The sequence below is a fragment of the Haliotis rufescens genome, unplaced genomic scaffold (genome assembly GCF_023055435.1).
Source record: "Haliotis rufescens isolate VD_foot unplaced genomic scaffold, xgHalRufe1.0.p SCAF_9, whole genome shotgun sequence".
Taxonomy (NCBI): Eukaryota; Metazoa; Mollusca; class Gastropoda; order Lepetellida; family Haliotidae; genus Haliotis; species Haliotis rufescens.
In genome coordinates this window covers 22,549,613-22,574,648 of record NW_025964383.1, presented here as the reverse complement: position 1 = coordinate 22,574,648, position 25,036 = coordinate 22,549,613, and the positions used below count along the sequence as shown (strand labels likewise).

General features: G+C 41.7%; 65 non-coding genes across 65 annotated transcripts; all 65 read left to right on the top strand.

Moving 5' to 3' along the window:
* Positions 1–48: 48 nt before the first annotated feature.
* On the top strand, positions 49–122 carry Trnat-agu. The gene has a single exon. It is a non-coding gene; the product is annotated as a tRNA-Thr (tRNA).
* A 315-nt stretch (positions 123–437) lies between these two features.
* Positions 438–511, top strand: Trnat-agu. Its single transcript has one exon. It is a non-coding gene; the product is annotated as a tRNA-Thr (tRNA).
* A 315-nt stretch (positions 512–826) lies between these two features.
* On the top strand, positions 827–900 carry Trnat-agu. The gene has a single exon. It is a non-coding gene; the product is annotated as a tRNA-Thr (tRNA).
* Positions 901–1,215: 315 nt separating this feature from the next.
* Positions 1,216–1,289, top strand: Trnat-agu. Its single transcript has one exon. It is a non-coding gene; the product is annotated as a tRNA-Thr (tRNA).
* A 315-nt stretch (positions 1,290–1,604) lies between these two features.
* On the top strand, positions 1,605–1,678 carry Trnat-agu. The gene has a single exon. It is a non-coding gene; the product is annotated as a tRNA-Thr (tRNA).
* Positions 1,679–1,993: 315 nt separating this feature from the next.
* Trnat-agu lies at positions 1,994–2,067 on the top strand. Its single transcript has one exon. It is a non-coding gene; the product is annotated as a tRNA-Thr (tRNA).
* Positions 2,068–2,382: 315 nt separating this feature from the next.
* On the top strand, positions 2,383–2,456 carry Trnat-agu. Its single transcript has one exon. It is a non-coding gene; the product is annotated as a tRNA-Thr (tRNA).
* A 315-nt stretch (positions 2,457–2,771) lies between these two features.
* Trnat-agu lies at positions 2,772–2,845 on the top strand. Its single transcript has one exon. It is a non-coding gene; the product is annotated as a tRNA-Thr (tRNA).
* Positions 2,846–3,159: 314 nt separating this feature from the next.
* On the top strand, positions 3,160–3,233 carry Trnat-agu. The gene has a single exon. It is a non-coding gene; the product is annotated as a tRNA-Thr (tRNA).
* A 315-nt stretch (positions 3,234–3,548) lies between these two features.
* On the top strand, positions 3,549–3,622 carry Trnat-agu. The gene has a single exon. It is a non-coding gene; the product is annotated as a tRNA-Thr (tRNA).
* Positions 3,623–3,937: 315 nt separating this feature from the next.
* On the top strand, positions 3,938–4,011 carry Trnat-agu. Its single transcript has one exon. It is a non-coding gene; the product is annotated as a tRNA-Thr (tRNA).
* Positions 4,012–4,326: 315 nt separating this feature from the next.
* Trnat-agu lies at positions 4,327–4,400 on the top strand. The gene has a single exon. It is a non-coding gene; the product is annotated as a tRNA-Thr (tRNA).
* Positions 4,401–4,714: 314 nt separating this feature from the next.
* Trnat-agu lies at positions 4,715–4,788 on the top strand. The gene has a single exon. It is a non-coding gene; the product is annotated as a tRNA-Thr (tRNA).
* A 310-nt stretch (positions 4,789–5,098) lies between these two features.
* On the top strand, positions 5,099–5,172 carry Trnat-agu. Its single transcript has one exon. It is a non-coding gene; the product is annotated as a tRNA-Thr (tRNA).
* Positions 5,173–5,487: 315 nt separating this feature from the next.
* Positions 5,488–5,561, top strand: Trnat-agu. Its single transcript has one exon. It is a non-coding gene; the product is annotated as a tRNA-Thr (tRNA).
* Positions 5,562–5,876: 315 nt separating this feature from the next.
* Positions 5,877–5,950, top strand: Trnat-agu. Its single transcript has one exon. It is a non-coding gene; the product is annotated as a tRNA-Thr (tRNA).
* A 315-nt stretch (positions 5,951–6,265) lies between these two features.
* Trnat-agu lies at positions 6,266–6,339 on the top strand. The gene has a single exon. It is a non-coding gene; the product is annotated as a tRNA-Thr (tRNA).
* Positions 6,340–6,650: 311 nt separating this feature from the next.
* On the top strand, positions 6,651–6,724 carry Trnat-agu. Its single transcript has one exon. It is a non-coding gene; the product is annotated as a tRNA-Thr (tRNA).
* Positions 6,725–7,039: 315 nt separating this feature from the next.
* Trnat-agu lies at positions 7,040–7,113 on the top strand. Its single transcript has one exon. It is a non-coding gene; the product is annotated as a tRNA-Thr (tRNA).
* A 314-nt stretch (positions 7,114–7,427) lies between these two features.
* Positions 7,428–7,501, top strand: Trnat-agu. The gene has a single exon. It is a non-coding gene; the product is annotated as a tRNA-Thr (tRNA).
* A 310-nt stretch (positions 7,502–7,811) lies between these two features.
* On the top strand, positions 7,812–7,885 carry Trnat-agu. Its single transcript has one exon. It is a non-coding gene; the product is annotated as a tRNA-Thr (tRNA).
* A 315-nt stretch (positions 7,886–8,200) lies between these two features.
* Trnat-agu lies at positions 8,201–8,274 on the top strand. The gene has a single exon. It is a non-coding gene; the product is annotated as a tRNA-Thr (tRNA).
* Positions 8,275–8,589: 315 nt separating this feature from the next.
* On the top strand, positions 8,590–8,663 carry Trnat-agu. Its single transcript has one exon. It is a non-coding gene; the product is annotated as a tRNA-Thr (tRNA).
* A 315-nt stretch (positions 8,664–8,978) lies between these two features.
* Positions 8,979–9,052, top strand: Trnat-agu. Its single transcript has one exon. It is a non-coding gene; the product is annotated as a tRNA-Thr (tRNA).
* Positions 9,053–9,364: 312 nt separating this feature from the next.
* Positions 9,365–9,438, top strand: Trnat-agu. The gene has a single exon. It is a non-coding gene; the product is annotated as a tRNA-Thr (tRNA).
* Positions 9,439–9,752: 314 nt separating this feature from the next.
* Positions 9,753–9,826, top strand: Trnat-agu. Its single transcript has one exon. It is a non-coding gene; the product is annotated as a tRNA-Thr (tRNA).
* A 315-nt stretch (positions 9,827–10,141) lies between these two features.
* Positions 10,142–10,215, top strand: Trnat-agu. The gene has a single exon. It is a non-coding gene; the product is annotated as a tRNA-Thr (tRNA).
* Positions 10,216–10,529: 314 nt separating this feature from the next.
* Trnat-agu lies at positions 10,530–10,603 on the top strand. Its single transcript has one exon. It is a non-coding gene; the product is annotated as a tRNA-Thr (tRNA).
* Positions 10,604–10,913: 310 nt separating this feature from the next.
* On the top strand, positions 10,914–10,987 carry Trnat-agu. The gene has a single exon. It is a non-coding gene; the product is annotated as a tRNA-Thr (tRNA).
* A 315-nt stretch (positions 10,988–11,302) lies between these two features.
* On the top strand, positions 11,303–11,376 carry Trnat-agu. The gene has a single exon. It is a non-coding gene; the product is annotated as a tRNA-Thr (tRNA).
* A 315-nt stretch (positions 11,377–11,691) lies between these two features.
* Trnat-agu lies at positions 11,692–11,765 on the top strand. The gene has a single exon. It is a non-coding gene; the product is annotated as a tRNA-Thr (tRNA).
* A 315-nt stretch (positions 11,766–12,080) lies between these two features.
* Positions 12,081–12,154, top strand: Trnat-agu. The gene has a single exon. It is a non-coding gene; the product is annotated as a tRNA-Thr (tRNA).
* Positions 12,155–12,469: 315 nt separating this feature from the next.
* Trnat-agu lies at positions 12,470–12,543 on the top strand. The gene has a single exon. It is a non-coding gene; the product is annotated as a tRNA-Thr (tRNA).
* A 311-nt stretch (positions 12,544–12,854) lies between these two features.
* On the top strand, positions 12,855–12,928 carry Trnat-agu. The gene has a single exon. It is a non-coding gene; the product is annotated as a tRNA-Thr (tRNA).
* Positions 12,929–13,243: 315 nt separating this feature from the next.
* Positions 13,244–13,317, top strand: Trnat-agu. The gene has a single exon. It is a non-coding gene; the product is annotated as a tRNA-Thr (tRNA).
* Positions 13,318–13,629: 312 nt separating this feature from the next.
* Positions 13,630–13,703, top strand: Trnat-agu. The gene has a single exon. It is a non-coding gene; the product is annotated as a tRNA-Thr (tRNA).
* A 314-nt stretch (positions 13,704–14,017) lies between these two features.
* Trnat-agu lies at positions 14,018–14,091 on the top strand. The gene has a single exon. It is a non-coding gene; the product is annotated as a tRNA-Thr (tRNA).
* A 314-nt stretch (positions 14,092–14,405) lies between these two features.
* Positions 14,406–14,479, top strand: Trnat-agu. Its single transcript has one exon. It is a non-coding gene; the product is annotated as a tRNA-Thr (tRNA).
* A 315-nt stretch (positions 14,480–14,794) lies between these two features.
* Positions 14,795–14,868, top strand: Trnat-agu. The gene has a single exon. It is a non-coding gene; the product is annotated as a tRNA-Thr (tRNA).
* A 315-nt stretch (positions 14,869–15,183) lies between these two features.
* On the top strand, positions 15,184–15,257 carry Trnat-agu. The gene has a single exon. It is a non-coding gene; the product is annotated as a tRNA-Thr (tRNA).
* Positions 15,258–15,567: 310 nt separating this feature from the next.
* Positions 15,568–15,641, top strand: Trnat-agu. Its single transcript has one exon. It is a non-coding gene; the product is annotated as a tRNA-Thr (tRNA).
* A 315-nt stretch (positions 15,642–15,956) lies between these two features.
* On the top strand, positions 15,957–16,030 carry Trnat-agu. The gene has a single exon. It is a non-coding gene; the product is annotated as a tRNA-Thr (tRNA).
* A 315-nt stretch (positions 16,031–16,345) lies between these two features.
* On the top strand, positions 16,346–16,419 carry Trnat-agu. Its single transcript has one exon. It is a non-coding gene; the product is annotated as a tRNA-Thr (tRNA).
* A 315-nt stretch (positions 16,420–16,734) lies between these two features.
* Positions 16,735–16,808, top strand: Trnat-agu. The gene has a single exon. It is a non-coding gene; the product is annotated as a tRNA-Thr (tRNA).
* A 315-nt stretch (positions 16,809–17,123) lies between these two features.
* Trnat-agu lies at positions 17,124–17,197 on the top strand. The gene has a single exon. It is a non-coding gene; the product is annotated as a tRNA-Thr (tRNA).
* A 315-nt stretch (positions 17,198–17,512) lies between these two features.
* On the top strand, positions 17,513–17,586 carry Trnat-agu. Its single transcript has one exon. It is a non-coding gene; the product is annotated as a tRNA-Thr (tRNA).
* A 315-nt stretch (positions 17,587–17,901) lies between these two features.
* Positions 17,902–17,975, top strand: Trnat-agu. Its single transcript has one exon. It is a non-coding gene; the product is annotated as a tRNA-Thr (tRNA).
* A 315-nt stretch (positions 17,976–18,290) lies between these two features.
* Positions 18,291–18,364, top strand: Trnat-agu. Its single transcript has one exon. It is a non-coding gene; the product is annotated as a tRNA-Thr (tRNA).
* Positions 18,365–18,679: 315 nt separating this feature from the next.
* On the top strand, positions 18,680–18,753 carry Trnat-agu. Its single transcript has one exon. It is a non-coding gene; the product is annotated as a tRNA-Thr (tRNA).
* A 315-nt stretch (positions 18,754–19,068) lies between these two features.
* On the top strand, positions 19,069–19,142 carry Trnat-agu. Its single transcript has one exon. It is a non-coding gene; the product is annotated as a tRNA-Thr (tRNA).
* A 315-nt stretch (positions 19,143–19,457) lies between these two features.
* Trnat-agu lies at positions 19,458–19,531 on the top strand. The gene has a single exon. It is a non-coding gene; the product is annotated as a tRNA-Thr (tRNA).
* Positions 19,532–19,846: 315 nt separating this feature from the next.
* Positions 19,847–19,920, top strand: Trnat-agu. Its single transcript has one exon. It is a non-coding gene; the product is annotated as a tRNA-Thr (tRNA).
* Positions 19,921–20,235: 315 nt separating this feature from the next.
* Positions 20,236–20,309, top strand: Trnat-agu. Its single transcript has one exon. It is a non-coding gene; the product is annotated as a tRNA-Thr (tRNA).
* A 315-nt stretch (positions 20,310–20,624) lies between these two features.
* On the top strand, positions 20,625–20,698 carry Trnat-agu. The gene has a single exon. It is a non-coding gene; the product is annotated as a tRNA-Thr (tRNA).
* Positions 20,699–21,011: 313 nt separating this feature from the next.
* On the top strand, positions 21,012–21,085 carry Trnat-agu. The gene has a single exon. It is a non-coding gene; the product is annotated as a tRNA-Thr (tRNA).
* Positions 21,086–21,400: 315 nt separating this feature from the next.
* On the top strand, positions 21,401–21,474 carry Trnat-agu. The gene has a single exon. It is a non-coding gene; the product is annotated as a tRNA-Thr (tRNA).
* A 315-nt stretch (positions 21,475–21,789) lies between these two features.
* Positions 21,790–21,863, top strand: Trnat-agu. Its single transcript has one exon. It is a non-coding gene; the product is annotated as a tRNA-Thr (tRNA).
* Positions 21,864–22,178: 315 nt separating this feature from the next.
* Positions 22,179–22,252, top strand: Trnat-agu. Its single transcript has one exon. It is a non-coding gene; the product is annotated as a tRNA-Thr (tRNA).
* Positions 22,253–22,567: 315 nt separating this feature from the next.
* Positions 22,568–22,641, top strand: Trnat-agu. The gene has a single exon. It is a non-coding gene; the product is annotated as a tRNA-Thr (tRNA).
* A 315-nt stretch (positions 22,642–22,956) lies between these two features.
* On the top strand, positions 22,957–23,030 carry Trnat-agu. The gene has a single exon. It is a non-coding gene; the product is annotated as a tRNA-Thr (tRNA).
* A 315-nt stretch (positions 23,031–23,345) lies between these two features.
* Trnat-agu lies at positions 23,346–23,419 on the top strand. The gene has a single exon. It is a non-coding gene; the product is annotated as a tRNA-Thr (tRNA).
* A 315-nt stretch (positions 23,420–23,734) lies between these two features.
* Trnat-agu lies at positions 23,735–23,808 on the top strand. Its single transcript has one exon. It is a non-coding gene; the product is annotated as a tRNA-Thr (tRNA).
* A 315-nt stretch (positions 23,809–24,123) lies between these two features.
* On the top strand, positions 24,124–24,197 carry Trnat-agu. Its single transcript has one exon. It is a non-coding gene; the product is annotated as a tRNA-Thr (tRNA).
* A 315-nt stretch (positions 24,198–24,512) lies between these two features.
* Trnat-agu lies at positions 24,513–24,586 on the top strand. Its single transcript has one exon. It is a non-coding gene; the product is annotated as a tRNA-Thr (tRNA).
* Positions 24,587–24,901: 315 nt separating this feature from the next.
* On the top strand, positions 24,902–24,975 carry Trnat-agu. Its single transcript has one exon. It is a non-coding gene; the product is annotated as a tRNA-Thr (tRNA).
* The last annotated feature ends 61 nt before the right edge of the window (positions 24,976–25,036 follow it).

Below are 25,036 nucleotides of genomic sequence, written 5' to 3'. Positions count from 1 at the left end.
TTGATAAATAAATGGGTTATAGACTATTGTAGTTTAGCGTATCCCAACGGCTCTATAGCTCAGTTGGTTAGAGCGTCTGCCTAGTAAGCAGAAGGTCGAGGGTTCGACTCCCCCTGGAGCCTTTTCTTTTACAATGGTTAACAGTTGCATATATCACTTCCTTGTGCCACGTCCAGCAACTGACTGTCCAATAACTTGGCTTTTTGCTATTCTTTTCATGATGAAAACTTTCCTTTCTTTTTCATATTAAACATTGGCTGTCACTATTTCAAGCAGAAGTACACCAGTGTTGGGACATGTGTCGCAATTGTGTGGATTATTTGATTGACCTGTCACATGCATCTCAAAGAAAGAGGAACGATTTTCTTTCACGCTCCTGCAAAAGCCAGTTGATAAATAAATGGGTTATAGACTATTGTAGTTTAGCCTATCCCAACGGCTCTATAGCTCAGTTGGTTAGAGCGTCTGCCTAGTAAGCAGAAGGTCGAGGGTTCGACTCCCCCTGGAGCCTTTTCTTTTACAATGGTTTACAGTTGCATATATCACTTCCTTGTGCCACGTCCAGCAACTGACTGTCCAATAACGTTGCTTTTTGCAATCCTTTTCATGATGAAAACTTTCCTTTCTTTTTCATATTTAACATTGGCTGTCACTATTTCAAGCAGAAGTACACCAGTGTTGGGACATGTGTCGCAATTGTTTGGATTATTTGATTGACCTGTCACATGCATCTCAAAGAAAGAGGAACGATTTTCTTTCACGCTCCTGCAAAAGCCAGTTGATAAATAAATGGGTTATAGACTATTGTAGTTTAGCCTATCCCAACGGCTCTATAGCTCAGTTGGTTAGAGCGTCTGCCTAGTAAGCAGAAGGTCGAGGGTTCGACTCCCCCTGGAGCCTTTTCTTTTACAATGGTTTACAGTTGCATATATCACTTCCTTGTGCCACGTCCAGCAACTGACTGTCCAATAACGTTGCTTTTTGCTATCTTTTTCTTGATGAAAACTTTCCTTTCTTTTTCATATTTAACATTGGCTGTCACTATTTCAAGCAGAAGTACACCAGTGTTGGGACATGTGTCGCAATTGTGTGGATTATTTGATTGGTGTGTAACATGCATCTCAAAGAAAGAGGAACGATTTTCTTTCACGCTCCTGCAAAAGCCAGTTGATAAATAAATGGGTTATAGACTATTGTAGTTTAGCGTATTCCAATGGCTCTATAGCTCAGTTGGTTAGAGCGTCTGCCTAGTAAGCAGAAGGTCGAGGGTTCGACTCCCCCTGGAGCCTTTTCTTTTACAATGGTTTACAGTTGCATATATCACTTCCTTGTGCCACGTCCAGCAACTGACTGTCCAATAACGTGGCCTTTTGCTATCCTTTTCATGATGAGAACTTTCCTTTCTTTTTCATATTTAACATTGGCTGTCACTATTTCAAGCAGAAGTACACCAGTGTTGGGACATGTGTCGCAATTGTGTGGATTATTTGAATGACCTGTCACATGCATCTCAAAGAAAGAGGAACGATTTTCTTTCACGCTCCTGCAAAAGCCAGCTGATTAATAAATGGGTTATAGACTATTGTAGTTTAGCCCTTCCCAACGGCTCTATAGCTCAGTTGGTTAGAGCGTCTGCCTAGTAAGCAGAAGGTCGAGGGTTCGACTCCCCCTGGAGCCTTTTCTTTTACAATGGTTTACAGTTGCATATATCACTTCCTTGTGCCACGTCCAGCAACTGACTGTCCAATAACGTGGCCTTTTGCTATCCTTTTCATGATGAGAACTTTCCTTTCTTTTTCATATTTAACATTGGCTATCACTATTTCAAGCAGAAGTACACCAGTGTTGGGACATGTGTCGCAATTGTGTGGATTATTTGAATGACCTGTCACATGCATCTCAAAGAAAGAAGAACGATTTTCTTTCACGCTCCTGCGAAAGCCAGCTGATTAATAAATGGGTTATAGACTACTGTAGTTTAGCCTATCCCAACGGCTCTATAGCTCAGTTGGTTAGAGCGTCTGCCTAGTAAGCAGAAGGTCGAGGGTTCGACTCCCCCTGGAGCCTTTTCTTTTACAATGGTTTACAGTTGTATATATCACTTCCTTGTGCCACGTCCAGCAACTGACTGTCCAATAACGTTGCTTTTTGCTATCCTTTTCATGATGAGAACTTTCCTTTCTTTTTCATATTTAACATTGGCTGTCACTATTTCAAGCAGAAGTACACCAGTGTTGGGACATGTGTCGCAATTGTGTGGATTATTTGAATGACCTGTCACATGCATCTCAAAGAAAGAGGAACGATTTTCTTTCACGCTCCTGCAAAAGCCAGCTGATTAATAAATGGGTTATAGACTACTGTAGTTTAGCCTATCCCAACGGCTCTATAGCTCAGTTGGTTAGAGCGTCTGCCTAGTAAGCAGAAGGTCGAGGGTTCGACTCCCCCTGGAGCCTTTTCTTTTACAATGGTTTACAGTTGCATATATCACTTCCTTGTGCCACGTCCAGCAACTGACTGTCCAATAACGTGGCCTTTTGCTATCCTTTTCATGATGAGAACTTTCCTTTCTTTTTCATATTTAACATTGGCTATCACTATTTCAAGCAGAAGTACACCAGTGTTGGGACATGTGTCGCAATTGTGTGGATTATTTGAATGACCTGTCACATGCATCTCAAAGAAAGAGGAACGATTTTCTTTCACGCTCCTGCAAAAGCCAGCTGATTAATAAATGGGTTATAGACTACTGTAGTTTAGCTTATCCCAACGGCTCTATAGCTCAGTTGGTTAGAGCGTCTGCCTAGTAAGCAGAAGGTCGAGGGTTCGACTCCCCCTGGAGCCTTTTCTTTTACAATGGTTTACAGTTGTATATATCACTTCCTTGTGCCACGTCCAGCAACTGACTGTCCAATAACGTTGCTTTTTGCTATCCTTTTCATGATGAGAACTTTCCTTTCTTTTTCATATTTAACATTGGCTGTCACTATTTCAAGCAGAAGTACACCAGTGTTGGGACATGTGTCGCAATTGTTTGGATTTTTGAATGACCTGTCACATGCATCTCAAAGAGAGAGGAACGATTTTCTTTCACGCTCCTGCAAAAGCCAGTTGATAAATAAATGGGTTATAGACTACTGTAGTTTAGCCTTTCCCAACGGCTCTATAGCTCAGTTGGTTAGAGCGTCTGCCTAGTAAGCAGAAGGTCGAGGGTTCGACTCCCCCTGGAGCCTTTTCTTTTACAATGGTTTACAGTTGCATATATCACTTCCTTGTGCCACGTCCAGCAACTGACTGTCCAATAACGTTGCTTTTTGCTATCTTTTTCTTGATGAAAACTTTCCTTTCTTTTTCATATTTAACATTGGCTGTCACTATTTCAAGCAGAAGTACACCAGTGTTGGGACATGTGTCGCAATTGTGTGGATTATTTGATTGGTGTGTAACATGCATCTCAAAGAAAGAAGAACGATTTTCTTTCACGCTCCTGCAAAAGCCAGTTGATAAATAAATGGGTTATAGACTATTGTAGTTGAGCGTATTCCAATGGCTCTATAGCTCAGTTGGTTAGAGCGTCTGCCTAGTAAGCAGAAGGTCGAGGGTTCGACTCCCCCTGGAGCCTTTTCTTTTACAATGGTTTACAGTTGTATATATCACTTCCTTGTGCCACGTCCAGCAACTGACTGTCCAATAACGTGGCTTTTTGCTATCCTTTTCATGATGAGAACTTTCCTTTCTTTTTCATATTTAACATTGGCTGTCACTATTTCCAGCAGAAGTACACCAGTGTTGGGACATGTGTCGCAATTGTGTGGATTATTTGAATGACCTGTCACATGCATCTCAAAGAAAGAGGAACGATTTTCTTTCACGCTCCTGCAAAAGCCAGCTGATTAATAAATGGGTTATAGACTACTGTAGTTTAGCCTATCCCAACGGCTCTATAGCTCAGTTGGTTAGAGCGTCTGCCTAGTAAGCAGAAGGTCGAGGGTTCGACTCCCCCTGGAGCCTTTTCTTTTACAATGGTTTACAGTTGCATATATCACTTCCTTGTGCCACGTCCAGCAACTGACTGTCCAATAACGTGGCCTTTTGCTATCCTTTTCATGATGAGAACTTTCCTTTCTTTTTCATATTTAACATTGGCTATCACTATTTCAAGCAGAAGTACACCAGTGTTGGGACATGTGTCGCAATTGTGTGGATTATTTGAATGACCTGTCACATGCATATCAAAGAAAGAGGAACGATTTTCTTTCACGCTCCTGCAAAAGCCAGCTGATTAATAAATGGGTTATAGACTACTGTAGTTTAGCCTATCCCAACGGCTCTATAGCTCAGTTGGTTAGAGCGTCTGCCTAGTAAGCAGAAGGTCGAGGGTTCGACTCCCCCTGGAGCCTTTTCTTTTACAATGGTTTACAGTTGTATATATCACTTCCTTGTGCCACGTCCAGCAACTGACTGTCCAATAACGTTGCTTTTTGCTATCCTTTTCATGATGAGAACTTTCCTTTCTTTTTCATATTTAACATTGGCTGTCACTATTTCAAGCAGAAGTACACCAGTGTTGGGACATGTGTCGCAATTGTTTGGATTTTTGAATGACCTGTCACATGCATCTCAAAGAGAGAGGAACGATTTTCTTTCACGCTCCTGCAAAAGCCAGTTGATAAATAAATGGGTTATAGACTACTGTAGTTTAGCCTATCCCAACGGCTCTATAGCTCAGTTGGTTAGAGCGTCTGCCTAGTAAGCAGAAGGTCGAGGGTTCGACTCCCCCTGGAGCCTTTTCTTTTACAATGGTTTACAGTTGCATATATCACTTCCTTGTGCCACGTCCAGCAACTGACTGTCCAATTATATGGCCTTTTGCTATCCTTTTCATGATGAGAACTTTCCTTTCTTTTTCATATTTAACATTGGCTGTCACTATTTCCAGCAGAAGTACACCGGTGTTGGGACATGTGTCGCAATTGTGTGGATTATTTGATTGACCTTTCACATGCATCTCAAAGAAAGAAGAACGATTTTCTTTCACGCTCCTGCAAAAGCCAGTTGATAAATAAATGGGTTATAGACTATTGTAGTCTATCCCAACGGCTCTATAGCTCAGTTGGTTAGAGCGTCTGCCTAGTAAGCAGAAGGTCGAGGGTTCGACTCCCCCTGGAGCCTTTTCTTTTACAATGGTTTACAGTTGCATATATCACTTCCTTGTGCCACGTCCAGCAACTGACTGTCCAATAACGTGGCCTTTTGCTATTCTTTTCATGATGAGAACTTTCCTTTCTTTTTCATATTTAACATTGGCTGTCACTATTTCAAGCAGAAGTATACCAGTGTTGGGGTATGTGTCGCAATTGTTTGGATTATTTGATTGACCTGTCACATGCATCTCAAAGAAAGAAGAACGATTTTCATTCACGCTCCTGCAAAAGCCAGTTGATAAATAAATGGGTTATAGACTATTGTAGTTTAGCGTATTCCAATGGCTCTATAGCTCAGTTGGTTAGAGCGTCTGCCTAGTAAGCAGAAGGTCGAGGGTTCGACTCCCCCTGGAGCCTTTTCTTTTACAATGGTTTACAGTTGCATATATCACTTCCTTGTGCCACTTCCAGCAACTGACTGTCCAATAACGTGGCCTTTTGCTATCCTTTTCATGATGAGAACTTTCCTTTCTTTTTCATATTTAACATTGGCTGTCACTATTTCCAGCAGAAGTACACCAGTGTTGGGACATGTGTCGCAATTGTGTGGATTATTTGATTGACCTTTCACATGCATCTCAAAGAAAGAGGAACGATTTTCTTTCACGCTCCTGCAAAAGCCAGTTGATTAATAAATGGGTTATAGACTACTGTAGTTTAGCGTATCCCAACGGCTCTATAGCTCAGTTGGTTAGAGCGTCTGCCTAGTAAGCAGAAGGTCGAGGGTTCGACTCCCCCTGGAGCCTTTTCTTTTACAATGGTTTACAGTTGCATATATCACTTCCTTGTGCCACGTCCAGCAACTGAGTGTCCAATAACGTGGCCTTTTGCTATCCTTTTCATGATGAGAACTTTCCTTTCTTTTTCATATTTAACATAGGCTGTCACTATTTCCAGCAGAAGTACACCAGTGTTGGGACATGTGTCGCAATTGTGTGGATTATTTGATTGACCTTTCACATGCATCTCAAAGAAAGAGGAACGATTTTCTTTCACGCTCCTGCAAAAGCCAGTTGATAAATAAATGGGTTATAGACTATTGTAGTTTAGCGTATCCCAACGGCTCTATAGCTCAGTTGGTTAGAGCGTCTGCCTAGTAAGTAGAAGGTCGAGGGTTCGACTCCCCCTGGAGCCTTTTTTACAATGGTTTACAGTTGCATATATCACTTCCTTGTGCCACGTCCAGCAACTGACTGTCCAATAACGTGGCCTTTTGCTATTCTTTTCATGATGAGAACTTTCCTTTCTTTTTCATATTTAACATTGGCTGTCACTATTTCAAGCAGAAGTATACCAGTGTTGGGGTATGTGTCGCAATTGTTTGGATTATTTGATTGACCTTTCACATGCATCTCAAAGAAAGAGGAACGATTTTCTTTCACGCTCCTGCAAAAGCCAGTTCATAAATAAATGGGTTATAGACTATTGTAGTTGAGCGTTTTCAGCGGCTCTATAGCTCAGTTGGTTAGAGCGTCTGCCTAGTAAGCAGAAGGTCGAGGGTTCGACTCCCCCTGGAGCCTTTTCTTTTACAATGGTTTACAGTTGCATATATCACTTCCTTGTGCCACGTCCAGCAACTGACTGTCCAATAACGTGGCCTTTTGCTATCCTTTTCATGATGAGAACTTTCCTTTCTTTTTCATATTTAACATTGGCTGTCACTATTTCAAGCAGAAGTACACCAGTGTTGGGACATGTGTCGCAATTGTTTGGATTATTTGATTGACCTGTCACATGCATCTCAAAGAAAGAGGAACGATTTTCTTTCACGCTCCTGCAAAAGCCAGTTGATTAATAAATGGGTTATAGACTATTGTAGTTTAGCGTATCCCAACGGCTCTATAGCTCAGTTGGTTAGAGCGTCTGCCTAGTAAGCAGAAGGTCGAGGGTTCGACTCCCCCTGGAGCCTTTTCTTTTACAATGGTTTACAGTTGTATATATCACTTCCTTGTGCCACGTCCAGCAACTGACTGTCCAATAACGTTGCTTTTTGCTATCCTTTTCATGATGAGAACTTTCCTTTCTTTTTCATATTTAACATTGGCTGTCACTATTTCCAGCAGAAGTACACCAGTGTTGGGACATGTGTCGCAATTGTTTGGATTTTTGAATGACCTGTCACATGCATCTCAAAGAGAGAGGAACGATTTTCTTTCACGCTCCTGCAAAAGCCAGTTGATAAATAAATGGGTTATAGACTACTGTAGTTTAGCCTATCCCAACGGCTCTATAGCTCAGTTGGTTAGAGCGTCTGCCTAGTAAGCAGAAGGTCGAGGGTTCGACTCCCCCTGGAGCCTTTTCTTTTACAATGGTTTACAGTTGCATATATCACTTCCTTGTGCCACGTCCAGCAACTGACTGTCCAATTATATGGCCTTTTGCTATCCTTTTCATGATGAGAACTTTCCTTTCTTTTTCATATTTAACATTGGCTGTCACTATTTCCAGCAGAAGTACACCGGTGTTGGGACATGTGTCGCAATTGTGTGGATTATTTGATTGACCTTTCACATGCATCTCAAAGAAAGAGGAACGATTTTCTTTCACGCTCCTGCAAAAGCCAGTTGATAAATAAATGGGTTATAGACTATTGTAGTCTATCCCAACGGCTCTATAGCTCAGTTGGTTAGAGCGTCTGCCTAGTAAGCAGAAGGTCGAGGGTTCGACTCCCCCTGGAGCCTTTTCTTTTACAATGGTTTACAGTTGCATATATCACTTCCTTGTGCCACGTCCAGCAACTGACTGTCCAATAACGTGGCCTTTTGCTATTCTTTTCATGATGAGAACTTTCCTTTCTTTTTCATATTTAACATTGGCTGTCACTATTTCAAGCAGAAGTACACCAGTGTTGGGACATGTGTCGCAATTGTGTGGATTATTTGATTGACCTGTCACATGCATCTCAAAGAAAGAGGAACGATTTTCTTTCACGCTCCTGCAAAAGTCAGTTGATAAATAAATGGGTTATAGGCTATTGTAGTTTAACGTATCCCAACGGCTCTATAGCCCAGTTGGTTAGAGCGTCTGCCTAGTAAGCAGAAGATCGAGGGTTCGACTCCCCCTGGAGCCTTTTCTTTTACAATAGTTTACAGTTGCATATATCACTTCCTTGTGCCACGTCCAGCAACTGACTGTCCAATAACGTGGCCTTTTGCTATTCTTTTCATGATGAGAACTTTCCTTTCTTTTTCATATTTAACATTGGCTGTCACTATTTCAAGCAGAAGTACACCAGTGTTGGGATATGTGTCGCAATTGTTTGGATTATTTGATTGACCTGTCACATGCATCTCAAAGAAAGAGGAACGATTTTCTTTCACGCTCCTGCAAAAGCCAGTTGATAAATAAATGGGTTATAGACTACTGTAGTTTGGCCGATCCCAACGGCTCTATAGCTCAGTTGGTTAGAGCGTCTGCCTAGTAAGCAGAATGTCGAGGGTTCGACTCCCCCTGGAGCCTTTTCTTTTACAATGGTTTACAGTTGCATATATCACTTCCTTGTGCCACGTCCAGCAACTGACTGTCCAACAACGTGGCCTTTTGCTATCCTTTTCATGATGAGAACTTTCCTTTCTTTTTCATATTTAACATTGGCTGTCACTATTTCAAGCAGAAGTATACCAGTGTTGGGACATGTGTCGCAATTGTTTGGATTAATTGATTGACCTGTCACATGCATCTCAAAGAAAGAGGAACGATTTTCTTTCACGCTCCTGCAAAAGCCAGTTGATAAATAAATGGGTTATAGACTATTGTAGTTTAGCGTATCCCAACGGCTCTATAGCTCAGTTGGTTAGAGCGTCTGCCTAGTAAGCAGAAGGTCGAGGGTTCGACTCCCCCTGGAGCCTTTTTTACAATGGTTTACAGTTGCATATATCACTTCCTTGTGCCACGTCCAGCAACTGACTGTCCAATAACGTGGCCTTTTGCTATTCTTTTCATGATGAGAACTTTCCTTTCTTTTTCATATTTAACATTGGCTGTAACTATTTCAAGCAGAAGTATACCAGTGTTGGGGTATGTGTCGCAATTGTTTGGATTATTTGATTGACCTGTCACATGCATCTCAAAGAAAGAGGAACGATTTTCATTCACGCTCCTGCAAAAGCCAGTTGATAAATAAATGGGTTATAGACTATTGTAGTTGAGCGTATTCCAATGGCTCTATAGCTCAGTTGGTTAGAGCGTCTGCCTAGTAAGCAGAAGGTCGAGGGTTCGACTCCCCCTGGAGCCTTTTCTTTTACAATGGTTTACAGTTGCATATATCACTTCCTTGTGCCACTTCCAGCAACTGACTGTCCAATAACGTGGCCTTTTGCTATCCTTTTCATGATGAGAACTTTCCTTTCTTTTTCATATTTAACATTGGCTGTCACTATTTCAAGCAGAAGTATACCAGTGTTGGGGTATGTGTCGCAATTGTTTGGATTATTTGATTGACCTTTCACATGCATCTCAAAGAAAGAGGAACGATTTTCTTTCACGCTCCTGCAAAAGCCAGTTCATAAATAAATGGGTTATAGACTATTGTAGTTGAGCGTTTTCAGCGGCTCTATAGCTCAGTTGGTTAGAGCGTCTGCCTAGTAAGCAGAAGGTCGAGGGTTCGACTCCCCCTGGAGCCTTTTCTTTTACAATGGTTTACAGTTGCATATATCACTTCCTTGTGCCACGTCCAGCAACTGACTGTCCAATAACGTGGCCTTTTGCTATCCTTTTCATGATGAGAACTTTCCTTTCTTTTTCATATTTAACATTGGCTGTCACTATTTCAAGCAGAAGTACACCAGTGTTGGGACATGTGTCGCAATTGTTTGGATTATTTGATTGACCTGTCACATGCATCTCAAAGAAAGAGGAACGATTTTCTTTCACGCTCCTGCAAAAGCCAGTTGATTAATAAATGGGTTATAGACTATTGTAGTTTAGCGTATCCCAACGGCTCTATAGCTCAGTTGGTTAGAGCGTCTGCCTAGTAAGCAGAAGGTCGAGGGTTCGACTCCCCCTGGAGCCTTTTCTTTTACAATGGTTTACAGTTGTATATATCACTTCCTTGTGCCACGTCCAGCAACTGACTGTCCAATAACGTTGCTTTTTGCTATCCTTTTCATGATGAGAACTTTCCTTTCTTTTTCATATTTAACATTGGCTGTCACTATTTCCAGCAGAAGTACACCAGTGTTGGGACATGTGTCGCAATTGTTTGGATTTTTGAATGACCTGTCACATGCATCTCAAAGAGAGAGGAACGATTTTCTTTCACGCTCCTGCAAAAGCCAGTTGATAAATAAATGGGTTATAGACTACTGTAGTTTAGCCTATCCCAACGGCTCTATAGCTCAGTTGGTTAGAGCGTCTGCCTAGTAAGCAGAAGGTCGAGGGTTCGACTCCCCCTGGAGCCTTTTCTTTTACAATGGTTTACAGTTGCATATATCACTTCCTTGTGCCACGTCCAGCAACTGACTGTCCAATTATATGGCCTTTTGCTATCCTTTTCATGATGAGAACTTTCCTTTCTTTTTCATATTTAACATTGGCTGTCACTATTTCCAGCAGAAGTACACCGGTGTTGGGACATGTGTCGCAATTGTGTGGATTATTTGATTGACCTTTCACATGCATCTCAAAGAAAGAGGAACGATTTTCTTTCACGCTCCTGCAAAAGCCAGTTGATAAATAAATGGGTTATAGACTATTGTAGTCTATCCCAACGGCTCTATAGCTCAGTTGGTTAGAGCGTCTGCCTAGTAAGCAGAAGGTCGAGGGTTCGACTCCCCCTGGAGCCTTTTCTTTTACAATGGTTTACAGTTGCATATATCACTTCCTTGTGCCACGTCCAGCAACTGACTGTCCAATAACGTGGCCTTTTGCTATTCTTTTCATGATGAGAACTTTCCTTTCTTTTTCATATTTAACATTGGCTGTCACTATTTCAAGCAGAAGTACACCAGTGTTGGGACATGTGTCGCAATTGTGTTGATTATTTGATTGACCTGTCACATGCATCTCAAAGAAAGAAGAACGATTTTCTTTCACGCTCCTGCAAAAGTCAGTTGATAAATAAATGGGTTATAGGCTATTGTAGTTTAACGTATCCCAACGGCTCTATAGCCCAGTTGGTTAGAGCGTCTGCCTAGTAAGCAGAAGATCGAGGGTTCGACTCCCCCTGGAGCCTTTTCTTTTACAATAGTTTACAGTTGCATATATCACTTCCTTGTGCCACGTCCAGCAACTGACTGTCCAATAACGTGGCCTTTTGCTATTCTTTTCATGATGAGAACTTTCCTTTCTTTTTCATATTTAACATTGGCTGTCACTATTTCAAGCAGAAGTACACCAGTGTTGGGATATGTGTCGCAATTGTTTGGATTATTTGATTGACCTGTCACATGCATCTCAAAGAAAGAGGAACGATTTTCTTTCACGCTCCTGCAAAAGCCAGTTGATAAATAAATGGGTTATAGACTACTGTAGTTTGGCCGATCCCAACGGCTCTATAGCTCAGTTGGTTAGAGCGTCTGCCTAGTAAGCAGAAGGTCGAGGGTTCGACTCCCCCTGGAGCCTTTTCTTTTACAATGGTTTACAGTTGCATATATCACTTCCTTGTGCCACGTCCAGCAACTGACTGTCCAATAACGTGGCCTTTTGCAATCCTTTTCATGATGAGAACTTTCCTTTCTTTTTCATATTTAACATTGGCTGTCACTATTTCAAGCATAAGTATAACAGTGTTGGGGCATGTGTCGCAATTGTGTGGATTATTTGATTGACCTGTCACATGCATCTCAAAGAAAGAGGAACGATTTTCTTTCACGCTCCTGCAAAAGCCAGTTCATAAATAAATGGGTTATAGACTATTGTAGTTTAGCGTATTCCAGCGGCTCTATAGCTCAGTTGGTTAGAGCGTCTGCCTAGTAAGCAGAAGGTCGAGGGTTCGACTCCCCCTGGAGCCTTTTCTTTTACAATGGTTTACAGTTGCATATATCACTTCCTTGTGCCACGTCCAGCAACTGACTGTCCAACAACGTGGCCTTTTGCTATCCTTTTCATGATGAGAACTTTCCTTTCTTTTTCATATTTAACATTGGCTGTCACTATTTCAAGCAGAAGTATACCAGTGTTGGGACATGTGTCGCAATTGTTTGGATTAATTGATTGACCTGTCACATGCATCTCAAAGAAAGAGGAACGATTTTCTTTCACGCTCCTGCAAAAGCCAGTTGATAAATAAATGGGTTATAGACTATTGTAGTTTAGCGTATCCCAACGGCTCTATAGCTCAGTTGGTTAGAGCGTCTGCCTAGTAAGCAGAAGGTCGAGGGTTCGACTCCCCCTGGAGCCTTTTTTACAATGGTTTACAGTTGCATATATCACTTCCTTGTGCCACGTCCAGCAACTGACTGTCCAATAACGTGGCCTTTTGCTATTCTTTTCATGATGAGAACTTTCCTTTCTTTTTCATATTTAACATTGGCTGTCACTATTTCAAGCAGAAGTATACCAGTGTTGGGGTATGTGTCGCAATTGTTTGGATTATTTGATTGACCTGTCACATGCATCTCAAAGAAAGAGGAACGATTTTCTTTCACGCTCCTGCAAAAGCCAGTTGATAAATAAATGGGTTATAGACTATTGTAGTTGAGCGTTTTCAGCGGCTCTATAGCTCAGTTGGTTAGAGCGTCTGCCTAGTAAGCAGAAGGTCGAGGGTTCGACTCCCCCTGGAGCCTTTTCTTTTACAATGGTTTACAGTTGCATATATCACTTCCTTGTGCCACGTCCAGCAACTGACTGTCCAACAACGTGGCCTTTTGCTATCCTTTTCATGATGAGAACTTTCCTTTCTTTTTCATATTTAACATTGGCTGTCACTATTTCAAGCAGAAGTATACCAGTGTTGGGACATGTGTCGCAATTGTTTGGATTAATTGATTGACCTGTCACATGCATCTCAAAGAAAGAGGAACGATTTTCTTTCACGCTCCTGCAAAAGCCAGTTGATAAATAAATGGGTTATAGACTATTGTAGTTTAGCGTATCCCAACGGCTCTATAGCTCAGTTGGTTAGAGCGTCTGCCTAGTAAGCAGAAGGTCGAGGGTTCGACTCCCCCTGGAGCCTTTTTTACAATGGTTTACAGTTGCATATATCACTTCCTTGTGCCACGTCCAGCAACTGACTGTCCAATAACGTGGCCTTTTGCTATTCTTTTCATGATGAGAACTTTCCTTTCTTTTTCATATTTAACATTGGCTGTCACTATTTCAAGCAGAAGTACACCAGTGTTGGGATATGTGTCGCAATTGTTTGGATTATTTGATTGACCTGTCACATGCATCTCAAAGAAAGAGGAACGATTTTCTTTCACGCTCCTGCAAAAGCCAGTTGATAAATAAATGGGTTATAGACTATTGTAGTTTAGCGTATCCCAACGGCTCTATAGCTCAGTTGGTTAGAGCGTCTGCCTAGTAAGCAGAAGGTCGAGGGTTCGACTCCCCCTGGAGCCTTTTCTTTTACAATGGTTTACAGTTGCATATATCACTTCCTTGTGCCACGTCCAGCAACTGACTGTCCAATAACGTGGCCTTTTGCTATTCTTTTCATGATGAGAACTTTCCTTTCTTTTTCATATTTAACATTGGCTGTCACTATTTCAAGCAGAAGTATACCAGTGTTGGGGTATGTGTCGCAATTGTTTGGATTATTTGATTGACCTGTCACATGCATCTCAAAGAAAGAGGAACGATTTTCTTTCACGCTCCTGCAAAAGCCAGTTCATAAATAAATGGGTTATAGACTATTGTAGTTGAGCGTTTTCAGCGGCTCTATAGCTCAGTTGGTTAGAGCGTCTGCCTAGTAAGCAGAAGGTCGAGGGTTCGACTCCCCCTGGAGCCTTTTCTTTTACAATGGTTTACAGTTGCATATATCACTTCCTTGTGCCACGTCCAGCAACTGACTGTCCAATAACGTGGCCTTTTGCTATTCTTTTCATGATGAGAACTTTCCTTTCTTTTTCATATTTAACATTGGCTGTCACTATTTCAAGCATAAGTATACCAGTGTTGGGGTATGTGTCGCAATTGTTTGGATTATTTGATTGACCTGTCACATGCATCTCAAAGAAAGAGGAACGATTTTCTTTCACGCTCCTGCAAAAGCCAGTTGATAAATAAATGGGTTATAGACTATTGTAGTTGAGCGTTTTCAGCGGCTCTATAGCTCAGTTGGTTAGAGCGTCTGCCTAGTAAGCAGAAGGTCGAGGGTTCGACTCCCCCTGGAGCCTTTTCTTTTACAATGGTTTACAGTTGCATATATCACTTCCTTGTGCCACGTCCAGCAACTGACTGTCCAACAACGTGGCCTTTTGCTATCCTTTTCATGATGAGAACTTTCCTTTCTTTTTCATATTTAACATTGGCTGTCACTATTTCAAGCAGAAGTATACCAGTGTTGGGACATGTGTCGCAATTGTTTGGATTAATTGATTGACCTGTCACATGCATCTCAAAGAAAGAGGAACGATTTTCTTTCACGCTCCTGCAAAAGCCAGTTGATAAATAAATGGGTTATAGACTATTGTAGTTTAGCGTATCCCAACGGCTCTATAGCTCAGTTGGTTAGAGCGTCTGCCTAGTAAGCAGAAGGTCGAGGGTTCGACTCCCCCTGGAGCCTTTTCTTTTACAATGGTTTACAGTTGCATATATCACTTCCTTGTGCCACGTCCAGCAACTGACTGTCCAATAACGTGGCCTTTTGCTATCCTTTTCATGATGAGAACTTTCCTTTCTTTTTCATATTTAACATTGGCTGTCACTATTTCAAGCAGAAGTACACCAGTGTTGGGACATGTGTCGCAAGTGTGTGGATTATTTGATTGACCTGTCACATGCATCTCAAAGAAAGAAGAACGATTTTCTTTCACGCTCCTGCAAAAGCCAGTTGATAAATAAATGGGTTATAGACTATTGTAGTTTAGCGTATCCCAACGGCTCTATAGCTCAGTTGGTTAGAGCGTCTGCCTAGTAAGCAGAAGGTCGAGGGTTCGACTCCCCCTGGAGCCTTTTCTTTTACAATGGTTTACAGTTGCATATATCACTTCCTTGTGCCACGTCCAGCAACTGACTGTCCAATAACGTTGCTTTTTGCTATTCTTTTCATGATGAGAACTTTCCTTTCTTTTTCATATTTAACATTGGCTGTCACTATTTCAAGCAGAAGTACACCGGTGTTGGGATATGTGTCGCAATTGTGTGGATTATTTGATTGACCTTTCACATGCATCTCAAAGAAAGAAGAACGATTTTCTTTCACGCTCCTGCAAAAGCCAGTTGATAAATAAATGGGTTATAGACTATTGTAGTCTATCCCAACGGCTCTATAGCTCAGTTGGTTAGAGCGTCTGCCTAGTAAGCAGAAGGTCGAGGGTTCGACTCCCCCTGGAGCCTTTTCTTTTACAATGGTTTACAGTTGCATATATCACTTCCTTGTGCCACGTCCAGCAACTGACTGTCCAATAACGTGGCCTTTTGCTATCCTTTTCATGATGAGAACTTTCCTTTCTTTTTCATATTTAACATAGGCTGTCACTATTTCCAGCAGAAGTACACCAGTGTTGGGACATGTGTCGCAATTGTGTGGATTATTTGATTGACCTGTCACATGCATCTCAAAGAAAGAAGAACGATTTTCTTTCACGCTCCTGCAAAAGCCAGTTGATAAATAAATGGGTTATAGACTATTGTAGTTTAGCGTATCCCAACGGCTCTATAGCTCAGTTGGTTAGAGCGTCTGCCTAGTAAGCAGAAGGTCGAGGGTTCGACTCCCCCTGGAGCCTTTTCTTTTACAATGGTTTACAGTTGCATATATCACTTCCTTGTGCCACGTCCAGCAACTGACTGTCCAATAACGTTGCTTTTTGCAATCCTTTTCATGATGAAAACTTTCCTTTCTTTTTCATATTTAACATTGGCTGTCACTATTTCAAGCAGAAGTACACCAGTGTTGGGACATGTGTCGCAATTGTGTGGATTATTTGATTGACCTGTCACATGCATCTCAAAGAAAGAGGAACGATTTTCTTTCACGCTCCTGCAAAAGTCAGTTGATAAATAAATGGGTTATAGACTATTGTAGTTTAACGTATCCCAACGGCTCTATAGCCCAGTTGGTTAGAGCGTCTGCCTAGTAAGCAGAAGGTCGAGGGTTCGACTCCCCCTGGAGCCTTTTCTTTTACAATGGTTTACAGTTGCATATATCACTTCCTTGTGCCACGTCCAGCAACTGACTGTCCAATAACGTTGCTTTTTGCAATCCTTTTCATGATGAAAACTTTCCTTTCTTTTTCATATTTAACATTGGCTGTCACTATTTCAAGCAGAAGTACACCAGTGTTGGGACATGTGTCGCAATTGTGTGGATTATTTGATTGACCTGTCACATGCATCTCAAAGAAAGAGGAACGATTTTCTTTCACGCTCCTGCAAAAGTCAGTTGATAAATAAATGGGTTATAGACTATTGTAGTTTAACGTATCCCAACGGCTCTATAGCCCAGTTGGTTAGAGCGTCTGCCTAGTAAGCAGAAGGTCGAGGGTTCGACTCCCCCTGGAGCCTTTTCTTTTACAATGGTTTACAGTTGCATATATCACTTCCTTGTGCCACGTCCAGCAACTGACTGTCCAATAACGTGGCCTTTTGCTATTCTTTTCATGAAGAGAACTTTCCTTTCTTTTTCATATTTAACATTGGCTGTCACTATTTCAAGCAGAAGTACACCAGTGTTGGGATATGTGTCGCAATTGTTTGGATTATTTGATTGACCTGTCACATGCATCTCAAAGAAAGAGGAACGATTTTCTTTCACGCTCCTGCAAAAGCCAGTTCATAAATAAATGGGTTATAGACTACTGTAGTTTAGCCTATCCCAACGGCTCTATAGCTCAGTTGGTTAGAGCGTCTGCCTAGTAAGCAGAAGGTCGAGGGTTCGACTCCCCCTGGAGCCTTTTCTTTTACAATGGTTTACAGTTGCATATATCACTTCCTTGTGCCACGTCCAGCAACTGACTGTCCAATAACGTGGCCTTTTGCTGTCCTTTTCATGATGAGAACTTTCCTTTCTTTTTCATATTTAACATTGGCTGTCACTATTTCAAGCATAAGTATACCAGTGTTGGGGCATGTGTCGCAATTGTGTGGATTATTTGATTGACCTGTCACATGCATCTCAAAGAAAGAAGAACGATTTTCTTTCACGCTCCTGCAAAAGCCAGTTGATAAATAAATGGGTTATAGACTACTGTAGTTTGGCCTATCCCAACGGCTCTATAGCTCAGTTGGTTAGAGCGTCTGCCTAGTAAGCAGAAGGTCGAGGGTTCGACTCCCCCTGGAGCCTTTTCTTTTACAATGGTTTACAGTTGCATATATCACTTCCTTGTGCCACGTCCAGCAACTGACTGTCCAATAACGTTGCTTTTTGCAATCCTTTTCATGATGAAAACTTTCCTTTCTTTTTCATATTAAACATTGGCTGTCACTATTTCAAGCAGAAGTACACCAGTGTTGGGACATGTGTCGCAATTGTGTGGATTATTTGATTGACCTGTCACATGCATCTCAAAGAAAGAAGAACGATTTTCTTTCACGCTCCTGCAAAAGCCAGTTGATAAATAAATGGGTTATAGACTATTGTAGTTTAGCCTATCCCAACGGCTCTATAGCTCAGTTGGTTAGAGCGTCTGCCTAGTAAGCAGAAGGTCGAGGGTTCGACTCCCCCTGGAGCCTTTGCTTTTACAATGGTTTACAGTTGCATATATCACTTCCTTGTGCCACGTCCAGCAACTGACTGTCCAATAACGTGGCCTTTTGCTATCCTTTTCATGATGAGAACTTTCCTTTCTTTTTCATATTTAACATTGGCTGTCACTATTTCCAGCAGAAGTACACCAGTGTTGGGACATGTGTCGCAATTGTGTGGATTATTTGATTGACCTTTCACATGCATCTCAAAGAAAGAAGAACGATTTTCTTTCACGCTCCTGCAAAAGCCAGTTGATAAATAAATGGGTTATAGACTATTGTAGTTTAACGTATCCCAACGGCTCTATAGCTCAGTTGGTTAGAGCGTCTGCCTAGTAAGCAGAAGGTCGAGGGTTCGACTCCCCCTGGAGCCTTTTCTTTTACAATGGTTTACAGTTGCATATATAACTTCCTTGTGCCACGTACAGCAAATGACTGTCCAATAACGCGACCTTTTGCTTTCCTTTTCATGATGAGAACTTTCCTTTCTTTTTCATATTTAACATTGGCTGTCACTATTTCAAGCAGAAGTACACCAGTGTTGGGACATGTGTCGCAAGTGTGTGGATTATTTGATTGACCTGTCACATGCATCTCAAAGAAAGAAGAACGATTTTCTTTCACGCTCCTGCAAAAGCCAGTTGATAAATAAATGGGTTATAGACTATTGTAGTTTAGCGTATCCCAACGGCTCTATAGCTCAGTTGGTTAGAGCGTCTGCCTAGTAAGCAGAAGGTCGAGGGTTCGACTCCCCCTGGAGCCTTTTCTTTTACAATGGTTTACAGTTGCATATATCACTTCCTTGTGCCACGTCCAGCAACTGACTGTCCAATAACGTTGCCTTTTGCTATTCTTTTCATGATGAGAACTTCCCTTTCTTTTTCATATTTAACATTGGCTGTCACTATTTCAAGCAAAAGTACACCAGTGTTGGGACATGTGTCGCAATTGTGTGGATTATTTGATTGACCTGTCACATGCATCTCAAAGAAAGAGGAACGATTTTCTTCCACGCTCCTGCAAAAGCCAGTTGATAAATAAATAGGTTATAGACTACTGTAGTTTAGCGTATCCCAACGGCTCTATAGCTCAGTTGGTTAGAGCGTCTGCCTAGTAAGCAGAAGGTCGAGGGTTCGACTCCCCCTGGAGCCTTTTCTTTTACAATGGTTTACAGTTGCATATATCACTTCCTTGTGCCACGTCCAGCAACTGAGTGTCCAATAACGTTGCTTTTTGCAATCCTTTTCATGATGAAAACTTTCCTTTCTTTTTCATATTAAACATTGGCTGTCACTATTTCAAGCAGAAGTACACCAGTGTTGGGACATGTGTCGCAATTGTGTGGATTATTTGATTGACCTGTCACATGCATCTCAAAGAAAGAAGAACGATTTTCTTTCACGCTCCTGCAAAAGCCAGTTGATAAATAAATGGGTTATAGACTATTGTAGTTTAGCGTATCCCAACGGCTCTATAGCTCAGTTGGTTAGAGCGTCTGCCTAGTAAGCAGAAGGTCGAGGGTTCGACTCCCCCTGGAGCCTTTGCTTTTACAATGGTTTACAGTTGCATATATCACTTCCTTGTGCCACGTCCAGCAACTGACTGTCCAATAACGTGGCCTTTTGCTATCCTTTTCATGATGAGAACTTTCCTTTCTTTTTCATATTTAACATTGGCTGTCACTATTTCCAGCAGAAGTACACCAGTGTTGGGACATGTGTCGCAAGTGTGTGGATTATTTGATTGACCTGTCACATGCATCTCAAAGAAAGAAGAACGATTTTCTTTCACGCTCCTGCAAAAGCCAGTTGATAAATAAATGGGTTATAGACTATTGTAGTTTAACGTATCCCAACGGCTCTATAGCTCAGTTGGTTAGAGCGTCTGCCTAGTAAGCAGAAGGTCGAGGGTTCGACTCCCCCTGGAGCCTTTGCTTTTACAATGGTTTACAGTTGCATATATCACTTCCTTGTGCCACGTCCAGCAACTGACTGTCCAATAACTTGGCTTTTTGCTATTCTTTTCATGATGAGAACTTTCCTTTCTTTTTCATATTAAACATTGGCTGTCACTATTTCAAGCAGAAGTACACCAGTGTTGGGACATGTGTCGCAATTGTGTGGATTATTTGATTGACCTGTCACATGCATCTCAAAGAAAGAAGAACGATTTTCTTTCACGCTCCTGCAAAAGCCAGTTGATAAATAAATGGGTTATAGACTATTGTAGTTTAACGTATCCCAACGGCTCTATAGCTCAGTTGGTTAGAGCGTCTGCCTAGTAAGCAGAAGGTCGAGGGTTCGCCTCCCCCTGGAGCCTTTTCTTTTACAATGGTTTACAGTTGCATATATCACTTCCTTGTGCCACGTCCAGCAACTGACTGTCCAATAACTTGGCTTTTTGCTATTCTTTTCATGATGAGAACTTTCCTTTCTTTTTCATATTAAACATTGGCTGTCACTATTTCAAGCAGAAGTACACCAGTGTTGGGACATGTGTCGCAATTGTGTGGATTATTTGATTGACCTGTCACATGCATCTCAAAGAAAGAGGAACGATTTTCTTTCACGCTCCTGCAAAAGCCAGTTGATATTTAAATGGGTTATAGACTACTGTAGTTTAGCGTATCCCAACGGCTCTATAGCTCAGTTGGTTAGAGCGTCTGCCTAGTAAGCAGAAGGTCGAGGGTTCGACTCCCCCTGGAGCCTTTTCTTTTACAATGGTTTACAGTTGCATATATCACTTCCTTGTGCCACGTCCAGCAACTGACTGTCCAATAACGTTGCCTTTTGCTATCCTTTTCATGATGAAAACTTTCCTTTCTTTTTCATATTTAACATTGGCTGTCACTATTTCAAGCAGAAGAACACCAGTGTTGGGACATGTGTCGCAATTGTGTGGATTATTTGATTGACCTGTCACATGCATCTCAAAAAAAGAACGATTTTTCTTTCACGCTCCTGCAAAAGCCAGTTGATCAATAAATGGGTTATAGACTATTGTAGTTTAACGTATCCCAACGGCTCTATAGCTCAGTTGGTTAGAGCGTCTGCCTAGTAAGCAGAAGGTCGAGGGTTCGACTCCCCCTGGAGCCTTTTCTTTTACAATGGTTTACAGTTGCATATATAACTTCCTTGTGCCACGTACAGCAAATGACTGTCCAATAACGCGACCTTTTGCTTTCCTTTTCATGATGAGAACTTTCCTTTCTTTTTCATATTTAACATTGGCTGTCACTATTTCAAGCAGAAGTACACCAGTGTTGGGACATGTGTCGCAAGTGTGTGGATTATTTGATTGACCTGTCACATGCATCTCAAAGAAAGAAGAACGATTTTCTTTCACGCTCCTGCAAAAGCCAGTTGATAAATAAATGGGTTATAGACTATTGTAGTTTAGCGTATCCCAACGGCTCTATAGCTCAGTTGGTTAGAGCGTCTGCCTAGTAAGCAGAAGGTCGAGGGTTCGACTCCCCCTGGAGCCTTTTCTTTTACAATGGTTTACAGTTGCATATATCACTTCCTTGTGCCACGTCCAGCAACTGAGTGTCCAATAACGTTGCTTTTTGCAATCCTTTTCATGATGAAAACTTTCCTTTCTTTTTCATATTAAACATTGGCTGTCACTATTTCAAGCAGAAGTACACCAGTGTTGGGACATGTGTCGCAATTGTGTGGATTATTTGATTGACCTGTCACATGCATCTCAAAGAAAGAAGAACGATTTTCTTTCACGCTCCTGCAAAAGCCAGTTGATAAATAAATACGTTATAGACTACTGTAGTTTAGCCTATCCCAACGGCTCTATAGCTCAGTTGGTTAGAGCGTCTGCCTAGTAAGCAGAAGGTCGAGGGTTCGACTCCCCCTGGAGCCTTTTCTTTTACAATGGTTTACAGTTGCATATATCACTTCCTTGTGCCACGTCCAGCAACTGACTGTCCAATAACGTTGCCTTTTGCTATTCTTTTCATGATGAGAACTTCCCTTTCTTTTTCATATTTAACATTGGCTGTCACTATTTCAAGCAAAAGTACACCAGTGTTGGGACATGTGTCGCAATTGTGTGGATTATTTGATTGACCTGTCACATGCATCTCAAAGAAAGAGGAACGATTTTCTTCCACGCTCCTGCAAAAGCCAGTTGATAAATAAATAGGTTATAGACTACTGTAGTTTAGCGTATCCCAACGGCTCTATAGCTCAGTTGGTTAGAGCGTCTGCCTAGTAAGCAGAAGGTCGAGGGTTTGACTCCCCCTGGAGCCTTTTCTTTTACAATGGTTTACAGTTGCATATATCACTTCCTTGTGCCACGTCCAGCAACTGAGTGTCCAATAACGTTGCTTTTTGCAATCCTTTTCATGATGAAAACTTTCCTTTCTTTTTCATATTAAACATTGGCTGTCACTATTTCAAGCAGAAGTACACCAGTGTTGGGACATGTGTCGCAATTGTGTGGATTATTTGATTGACCTGTCACATGCATCTCAAAGAAAGAAGAACGATTTTCTTTCACGCTCCTGCAAAAGCCAGTTGATAAATAAATGGGTTATAGACTATTGTAGTTTAGCGTATCCCAACGGCTCTATAGCTCAGTTGGTTAGAGCGTCTGCCTAGTAAGCAGAAGGTCGAGGGTTCGACTCCCCCTGGAGCCTTTGCTTTTACAATGGTTTACAGTTGCATATATCACTTCCTTGTGCCACGTCCAGCAACTGACTGTCCAATAACGTGGCCTTTTGCTATCCTTTTCATGATGAGAACTTTCCTTTCTTTTTCATATTTAACATAGGCTGTCACTATTTCCAGCAGAAGTACACCAGTGTTGGGACATGTGTCGCAATTGTGTGGATTATTTGATTGACCTGTCACATGCATCTCAAAGAAAGAAGAACGATTTTCTTTCACGCTCCTGCAAAAGCCAGTTGATAAATAAATGGGTTATAGACTATTGTAGTTTAACGTATCCCAACGGCTCTATAGCTCAGTTGGTTAGAGCGTCTGCCTAGTAAGCAGAAGGTCGAGGGTTCGACTCCCCCTGGAGCCTTTGCTTTTACAATGGTTTACAGTTGCATATATCACTTCCTTGTGCCACGTCCAGCAACTGACTGTCCAATAACGTGGCCTTTTGCTATTCTTTTCATGATGAGAACTTTCCTTTCTTTTTCATATTTAACATTGGCTGTCACTATTTCAAGCATACGTATACCAGTGTTGGGGCATGTGTCGCAATTGTGTGGATTATTTGATTGACCTGTCACATGCATCTCAAAGAAAGAAGAACGATTTTCTTTCACGCTCCTGCAAAAGTCAGTTGATAAATAAATGGGTTATAGACTATTGTAGTTTAGCGTATCCCAACGGCTCTATAGCTCAGTTGGTTAGAGCGTCTGCCTAGTAAGCAGAAGGTCGAGGGTTCGACTCCCCCTGGAGCCTTTGCTTTTACAATGGTTTACAGTTGCATATATCACTTCCTTGTGCCACGTCCAGCAACTGACTGTCCAATAACGTGGCCTTTTGCTATCCTTTTCATGATGAGAACTTTCCTTTCTTTTTCATATTTAACATTGGCTGTCACTATTTCCAGCAGAAGTACACCAGTGTTGGGACATGTGTCGCAATTGTGTGGATTATTTGATTGACCTTTCACATGCATCTCAAAGAAAGAAGAACGATTTTCTTTCACGCTCCTGCAAAAGCCAGTTGATAAATAAATGGGTTATAGACTATTGTAGTTTAACGTATCCCAACGGCTCTATAGCTCAGTTGGTTAGAGCGTCTGCCTAGTAAGCAGAAGGTCGAGGGTTCGACTCCCCCTGGAGCCTTTTCTTTTACAATGGTTTACAGTTGCATATATCACTTCCTTGTGCCACGTCCAGCAACTGACTGTCCAATAACGTTGCCTTTTGCTATCCTTTTCATGATGAGAACTTTCCTTTCTTTTTCATATTTAACATTGGCTGTCACTATTTCAAGCAGAAGAACACCAGTGTTGGGACATGTGTCGCAATTGTGTGGATTATTTGATTGACCTGTCACATGCATCTCAAAGAAAGAAGAACGATTTTCTTTCACGCTCCTGCAAAAGCCAGTTGATCAATAAATGGGTTATAGACTATTGTAGTTTAACGTATCCCAACGGCTCTATAGCTCAGTTGGTTAGAGCGTCTGCCTAGTAAGCAGAAGGTCGAGGGTTCGACTCCCCCTGGAGCCTTTTCTTTTACAATGGTTTACAGTTGCATATATCACTTCCTTGTGCCACGTCCAGCAACTGACTGTCCAATAACGTTGCCTTTTGCTATCCTTTTCATGATGAAAACTTTCCTTTCTTTTTCATATTTAACATTGGCTGTCACTATTTCAAGCAGAAGTACACCAGTGTTGGGACATGTGTCGCAATTGTTTGGATTATTTGATTGACCTGTCACATGCATCTCAAAGAAAGAAGAACGATTTTCTTTCACGCTCCTGCAAAAGCCAGTTGATAAATAAATACGTTATAGACTACTGTAGTTTGGCCTATCCCAACGGCTCTATAGCTCAGTTGGTTAGAGCGTCTGCCTAGTAAGCAGAAGGTCGAGGGTTCGACTCCCCCTGGAGCCTTTTCTTTTACAATGGTTTACAGTTGCATATATCACTTCCTTGTGCCACGTCCAGCAACTGACTGTCCAATAACGTGGCCTTTTGCTATTCTTTTCATGATGAGAACTTCCCTTTCTTTTTCATATTTAACATTGGCTGTCACTATTTCAAGCAAAAGTACACCAGTGTTGGGACATGTGTCGCAATTGTGTGGATTATTTGATTGACCTGTCACATGCATCTCAAAGAAAGAGGAACGATTTTCTTTCACGCTCCTGCAAAAGCCAGTTGATAAATAAATAGGTTATAGACTACTGTAGTTTAGCGTATCCCAACGGCTCTATAGCTCAGTTGGTTAGAGCGTCTGCCTAGTAAGCAGAAGGTCGAGGGTTCGACTCCCCCTGGAGCCTTTTCTTTTACAATGGTTTACAGTTGCATATATCACTTCCTTGTGCCACGTCCAGCAACTGA